We start from the raw sequence: 7,389 nt of genomic DNA, 5'->3' as shown, positions 1-7,389 counted from the left end.
AAGACCCCACATGCCGCGGAGCGGCTGGGACCGTGAGCCATGGCCGCTGAGCCTGCGCGTCCGGAGCCTGTGCTCCGCAACGGGAGAGGCCACAGCAGTGAGAGGCCCGTGTACCGCAAAAAAAAAAAACAAAAAAAACAAAAAAAACAAAGCAAATGTACAAGCACATATAAAGAATATTAGCAGAACCAATAAAAGTACAAGTTGACAGGGGAATTCCCTGGTGGTCCAGTGGTTAGGACTCTGTGCTTCCACTGCAGGGGGCAGGGGTTCGATCCCTGGTCAGGGAACTAAGATCCCACATGGCGTAGCCAAAAAAAAAAAAAAAAAATACAAGTTAACCACAGAAAGGGACCTTGCCAGCTCTCACCACAGAAGGTCTGCAGTCCCGGGGACACAACGAAGAGCTGGTTCTCTGGGGCCGGGGGGCCTTGGCCACAGTGTGGGCCCTCCCCGCTCCTTGCACCACCTCTGTCCTCTCCCACCCACCCTGCGAGGCCCCAGCAGCGACAGTGACGGGACAGTTCCTGGCCGTCCTGGGCAGCCAGGCAGGCCTCGCTGGGCACGAAGTCTCCCCGCGTGTTTTCTCATTAACCACCAGAGACTGTAAACTCTCAACTGCCCTGGTCAGCACACACCCAACACACTGAGTGGCAGGACCTATTTTTTTAAATTGTGGTAAAATAGACATAAAATCTACCATTTAAGCCACTTTTAAGTGTATAATTCAGTGGCATTAAGTACATTCACATTGTTGCAGAGCCACCACCATCCATCTCCTGCACTTTTTCATCTTCCCAAACTGACACTCTGTCCCTATTATTTTATTATTATTATTATTATTATTTTTGCGTTACGCGGGCCTCTCACTGCCGTGGCCTCTCCCGCCGCGGAGCACAGTCTCCGGACGCGCAGGCCCAGCGGCCACGGCCCACGGGCCCAGCCGCTCCGCGGCACGCGGGATCCTCCCAAACCGGGGCACGAACCCGCGCCCCCCGCATCGGCAGGCGGACTCCCAACCAGTGCGCCACCAGGGAAGCCCCTCTGTCCCTATTAAACACTAACTCCCCATCCCCGCCTCCCCTACGCCACAGCACCCACCCTTCTACCTTCTGTCTCCATGAATTTGACCCCTCTAAGTACCGCATATGAGTGAATCACACAGTATTTGTCTTTGTGACTGGCTTATTTCTCTTTAGTGTAATCCTCAAGGTTCATGTGCTGTAGCCTGTGTCAGAATTTCCTTCCTTTTCACAGTTGAATAATATCCCACTGCGTGGATACATTTCACTTATCCATTCATCGTCAATGGGCATTTTATCCATCGATGGGTTGTTTCCACCTTTTCCTTACTGTGAATAATGCTGCCATGGACGTTGGCGTATAAATAATTGTTCAAGTCCCTGCTTTCTCTTCTCCTGGGTGTGTACCCAGAAACGGATTTGCTGGATCATATGGTAATTCTATGTTTAATTTAGGACTTATTTTTAGGTGATTGCTCAGATGATCCTAAATAGGATTATCGTCAATTTGTTTTTAATTCATAGTTTTTTAAAAATATTTATTTATTGATTGATTGATTGATTGTTGGCTGCATTGGGTCTTCGTTTCAGTGCGTGGGCTTCTCATTGTGGTGGCTTCTGTTGTTGCGGAGCATGGGCCCTAGACGCACAGGCTTCAGTAGTTGTGGCTCGTGGGCTCTAGAGTGCAGGCTCAGTAGCTGTGGCGCACGGGCTTAGCTGCTCCATGGCATGAGGGATCTTCCCGGACCAGGGATCGAACCCGTGTCGCCTGCATTGGCAGGCAGATTCTTAACCACTGCGCCACCAGGGAAGTCCCTAATTCATAGTTTTAATTTGAAAACTCTCATACTCTGCAAATTATGTCCCGAGACTCTAGTTTGAGACTCTCTAGAGCTACGCCGTCCTATTGGGGTGACTATGTGCCACGAGTGGCTATGAAGTGCAGGAACTCGGCCAGCCTTCCTTGCACTTGAGACGCTTTGTGCGGGTAAAGGCACCCATGTTTCAAAGACTTAGCATAAAAGAGCCATGTCATTAGTAGTTTTTATATTGACTGCATGTTGAAATGATATTTTGGCTATGCTGGGTACAAGGAAGTAGAGTACTAAAATTAATTTGGAAACCCCGGCAATGCATCTTGGGGGCTCCAAGGAGCTCCGGTTCTTTATGTCTCAGGGCAGAAAGAATTCAGCAAGAGGCAAAGTGATAGATAAGAAGTGACTTATTAGAACAGAACGTTTGTGAGGCTTACAAGCAGGTGGGCCAGAGGGTGCTGTGCCCTGAGAACTTAGTGGGCTACAGTTTTATAATCAAAGGAAAAGTGAGGAGTGGGAGAAGACCACCTTCTTCCTCATTCTTGAGTAGATGTCAAGCTTCCATCATCAGCTCCTCCTCCACGTCAGGTGGGGGAGTTTTCTTGTCCCTCCATGGTCAAGCTGGGACTGTCTCGGTGCAACAGAAATGAGCAAAAAGGTAGTAACATATACTAAAATGTGGTAAATCGTCTCAGCTTTCAGTAGAATGTCACCCTTTCCTTATATTTTTGTTAGTGCACACAGAGGAGTGTGTCCTGGGAATCATTAACTTACTGAGCTCACTGGGCAGGACGTGGGTCTCATTCCACTATTGTTTTATTGTCTTGGGGCATGTCTCATGCTTCTGTTGCATGGTTTTGTTGCTAAGCAAGCCTGCTTGGTTTTGTGGTTAAGCAAACCTGCTTTCTTGTGTTATCATTAACTCACAGGGGTCTCCCATACTTTTTTTCTTTACTTACAGTCCCCTATTGGGATTAACTATTTAATCACCTACTTTGTCCATTTACTCTGTCCCTATCAATTTCACTTGTATCTTTTCACTTTCTGAGTGTGACCACTATGGAATCTAGCATGGAGTTTGTGGTTTGAATTCTCTCTCTGTTGGAAACATAACCCTCGCGAGTTAATCCAGGTGCTTTGCGAGTCTAGAGGAGCCACTTGGAGCTCAGAAGCCTTGGCTGGTTCTCTTGTTTGTTTTAAATTGAGATAAAGTTCACATAACATACACTCAACCATGTTAGAGTGTACAATTCTATGTGGTCCCTGGTGTGTTTACAACATGGGACAACCACCACCTCTCTCTAGTTTCAGACTTTTTCATCACCCCAGAAAAACACCCGTGTATCCACTGAGTAATCACTCCCATTCCTTCCTCCCCCAGCCCCTGGCAACCACTAATCTTTCTGTCTCTATGGATCTCCCTATTCCGGACATTTCATATAAATGGAATTATATAATACATGACCTTTTGTGTCTATCTTCTTTCCCTGGGCATAATGTTTCCAAGGGTCATCCATTTTATTTTATTTTTTTTTATTTTTATTTTTTTTTATTTATTATTATTTTTTTTGTGGTATGCGGGCCTCCCTCTGTTGTGGCCTCTCCCGTTGCGGAGCACAGGCTCCGGACGCGCAGGCCCAGCGGCCATGGCTCACGGGCCCAGCCGCTCCGCGGCATGTGGGATCCTCCCGGACCGGGGCACAAACCCGGTTCCCCTGCATCGGCAGGCGGACGCGCAACCACTGCGCCACCAGGGAAGCCCCATCCATTTTATAGAATCTATCAGGGCTTCGTTGCTTTTTATGGCTGAATAATATTCCATTGTATGCAGAAACCACCATTAGCTTATCCATTCACCCACTGAGGGATGTTTGGGTTGTTTCTGCCTTTTGGCTGTTATAAGCAATGCTGCTACGAACATTTGTGTATAAATTCTGTGTGGACATGTTTCCATATCCTGGGAGTGGAATTGCTCGGTCATATGGTAAAGGCTGGTTCTGTTTGTCTCTTTTACCTTACTTATTGACCAAAGTCCTAGATACACTTTGTCAAAGAGACGACTGCTTCCTCAGGGTGTGTTAGGACACACACTTGATCTTGCTGAAGGGAGGCTTGGGGGGGGTGGCACTTGCTGGGGATCCCCCCCATGTCAGTATTTTTGGGACTCTGTTCTTGGGAGGATTCGAATCTCCAGAGAGGACCTTCAGTGTCCTGCCTGGAGGGTAAAGGCCTGGCTGTCTCTGGGAGCAGGACAGGAGACAAGGGTGGGACCCCAGACTCAGAAGCCCCTGACTCTCAGCTCCGTTTTCAGTACGATGCCCCTATCCCCAGGCCAGGGACCTCTGGTTTACCGTCGCCAGAGGATGCCTCTGGTTTCCTGCTGGGGTGGGGGAGGGTGACTACCTAGCAGTTCTGGGAGGGGATTTGGGGGTCTGACTGCTCCTTATTTCACCCCCATCCATTACCCCCACTTGGGGCTGCCAGCTCAGGCTGAGTCCTTGGTGGTTCTGTGGGGTAAATCATGCTGGGGCTTAGCTGCCACCCTGCTTGACTCGCACGTGGCTTTTCTGAGTCCTTTAAGCCAGCCGCCACTCTACGTTTACTTTCCAGCTTCAAAATTGCACTGATTTGCCTCCTGTCCTGCTTGCCCCATCCTCATGGGTTTATACTTTTTTTTTTTTTTTTTTTCCCTGCCGTGCCACACGTCTCGTGGGATCTTAGTCCCCAGCTAGGGATTGAACCCAGGTCCTCTGCTTTCAAGCGCAAAGTCCTAACCACCGGACCGCCAGGGAATCCTATACCTTAAAAAAAAGAAAAAGAGAATCAATTCCTTCCTGTAGTCTTCATGGGGCTTTAGGAGCAGAAGACGTTTGGCGCATGTGTTTAGTCTGCCACCTTTAGGGAGGTTGTCAGGATACGACTAGCCTGGAAGCCCATATTCTTCAGAAGTACGCCAGCCCCCACTCCGGGGAGCTTCTGAACCCATCAGCCGGAAGCGGTCCCCAGCTCAGCCTGGGCCTCGGGGCCTATTCGCGCTGGAGCTCCAGGTGCTGGTTTATTTTCTCTCCAGGGCAGGAGTCTTAACTGGGTCATTTGACTTCCTCCTCTCTCTCCACCCTCCCACCCACGACCTCTGGCTCGGAGTTGCACACAGATGGCACTCAGAGTGTTTTGTCGCTAGACAGAGGAAAAAGGGAAGGGCACACGGGGAAGAAGACACAGCTGGGCAAAGGCTTGGAGCTGCCGAGTGCCAAGTGTGAGGGGACATTCCTCTGCTTTCATCTCCTGATCTCCCCCTACCTGCTCTTGAACCCTTCTTGGATCTTCTTCCTGGGCCTGAGACCCCAGGAGTGCTCGGAAGTTCGGGAAGGCTGGGGACAGGACCTCAACTGCAGGCCACCCCACTAAAGGGAACTGAGGCCCTGCTGGTCCCTGTGAGGCAGGGCCGACCTCATTAGGTGCTACAGACACAGAGCCTCTGGGGTTGGGACCTCCTGGGAAGGACTGGCGCCAGCAACACTCCCCCTCACTCCCTGCCACCCCATCACTGCCTGACTCTCCTCCCAGATCCCTGTCACCTGCTCTGTCAGCCCAGCCCCACTCCCTGCTAAAACGTGCAGTCTCCTCCAGGACTCTCGAGAAAGAATGGCCCGACCCCCATGGCCTCCCCAGGCCCCCTGCGGCCGCCCCCCCAGGCCCTCCACACCCTAGGCCTGAGCTCCTGCCTTTCTGGCCGCCTGGAGCTGCCTTCTCTTCCTTCCTCCCCCAGCTGATCGCTACTGCTCCATCAAGATGCAAGCCCACTTCCTCCAGGCAACCTTCCAGGAGCCCCTGAGTCTTGGTCAGAGGTAGCCCCAGCCTGTGGGCTCTTCCAGGACAGGGCTGTGGCTGATTCTCGCCCGGTCTGAAGTTGAGGGCCAAGTCCCAGTGTTGGGAAAGGCCGGGTACCTCTCCCTTGTCCCCAATCCAGCAGACAAGTCAGACCAGGTGACAAAATTCCAGTGTGACCTTTGATCTCAGAGGGTCCTTGTGAAAGTTTCCCTCCTACACCCAGGACAGTCAGGATGTGTTAAACTAGCATTGAGAGACTGCTGTCAAATCCCAGCTCTCAGGCCTGGAAGGGCCTTTGAAAATCATGAGGAAACATTGTGGGGCATAGAGAAAAGTCCCGAGTTCAAATTCCTGCTTCTGTGTGATCTTGGGCACCTGGCTTATCTTCTCCGAGTCTTGGCTTCCTTATGTCTATAGTGGGATCACTGACATCTGCTCCTTGCGGAGTTAACTACCACGTGAGATCACGTCAGGTACATGCCTGGTACATGGTTACAACTCATTAAATGATAGGTGTGGCGTTTGTTTTTGTTTTCACAGAAAGCTGAACTGTAAACCTTCATTTTGAGATGAGACAGGGATCAGAGAGCTTTGGGGCCTCATCCAAGGCCACTCAGGGACACACAGACGTAGGACTCACAGAAGCACCAAATCACGTTAGGGCACACGGAGGGGGCAGGAGGGCAGAAGCCATTCAGCTCGGCCTTTAGTCAGGAACTCCAGGAGCACATGGTCTTGTGAGATTCCAGACTCGGGGGCCTCCCTCTGGAGGCTGTGATCTGTGAGTCCAGGGCAGGGCCAAGGAATCTGTATTTTCAACAACTACCCGCCCCCTCACTGGCACATGTCTCTGCCGTGCACCCAGGCTGGGCCTGCAGCTCAACGCTTCCGGCTCCACCGGCTGCTGTGGGTGCAGCTGTGCTCACACGCCGTAACGATCGGAATCTCCCACCTCCCACAGGCAGCCCCTTCCGACATTTAACAACTCACACGCTATTAGAAAGTTCTTTCCAATCCTGAGCAGAAATCTGTCTCCTGATCAATCTGCGCAAACTCCTTCACCTGTCTGTGCTTTATTTCCTCATCTCCAAAGTGGGAACTAACAATAGGACCCAGTGAACCTTCAGACACAAATCCCTGCCTGGTGGCACTGGGGGGCATGTGGGGGACGACCACCGTGAGGGCCTCTCTCAGGAGTTAATGCCTTGCAAGTTCCCATCTGGCACGTAGCAGTTAGCAGGCTTTATAGGGTCACCTGGGCCCCTCCACCCGGGCCCTGCTGGGTTCCCTGCGATGGGCTGAGACCTACAAACCTATAGGACTGACACGGAGCACTTCCTGAAGCACCAATTTACTTGACAATAAGTAATTTAAAATATTATTTTTGAAAAAAATGTTGCTTTTCTACGAAAACAAACACGAGATTATTGTGGATTTGACCGCAGAATTCACCCAGATAGTCAGAGTTATGACACATCTAATTGCTTACAAACTTCCAAACTCTGGGGGTACTGGGGTGGGAGTTTCCTACAGGGTAAAGATGTTTCCTGTAGGAAAGTTCCAGAAGTTCTTCTCTGGGCAGTGCACCTACCGTCGTTCACCTGACGTTTCTTCGACCTGCCCAGGGGCTGTGCAGGGTCCAGGGTGGAGGGGCGGGGGGGGAGAGGGGTAAGCACACAAAGGACTCCAACGCAGCAGGTGCCTCGAGGCAGGATGCAGGA

This window comes from Physeter macrocephalus, chromosome 6 (assembly GCF_002837175.3).
Source record: "Physeter macrocephalus isolate SW-GA chromosome 6, ASM283717v5, whole genome shotgun sequence".
NCBI classification, from domain to species: domain Eukaryota; kingdom Metazoa; phylum Chordata; class Mammalia; order Artiodactyla; family Physeteridae; genus Physeter; species Physeter macrocephalus.
The sequence above is the reverse complement of the archived record's forward strand: the minus strand, read 5'-3'. Positions refer to the sequence as shown.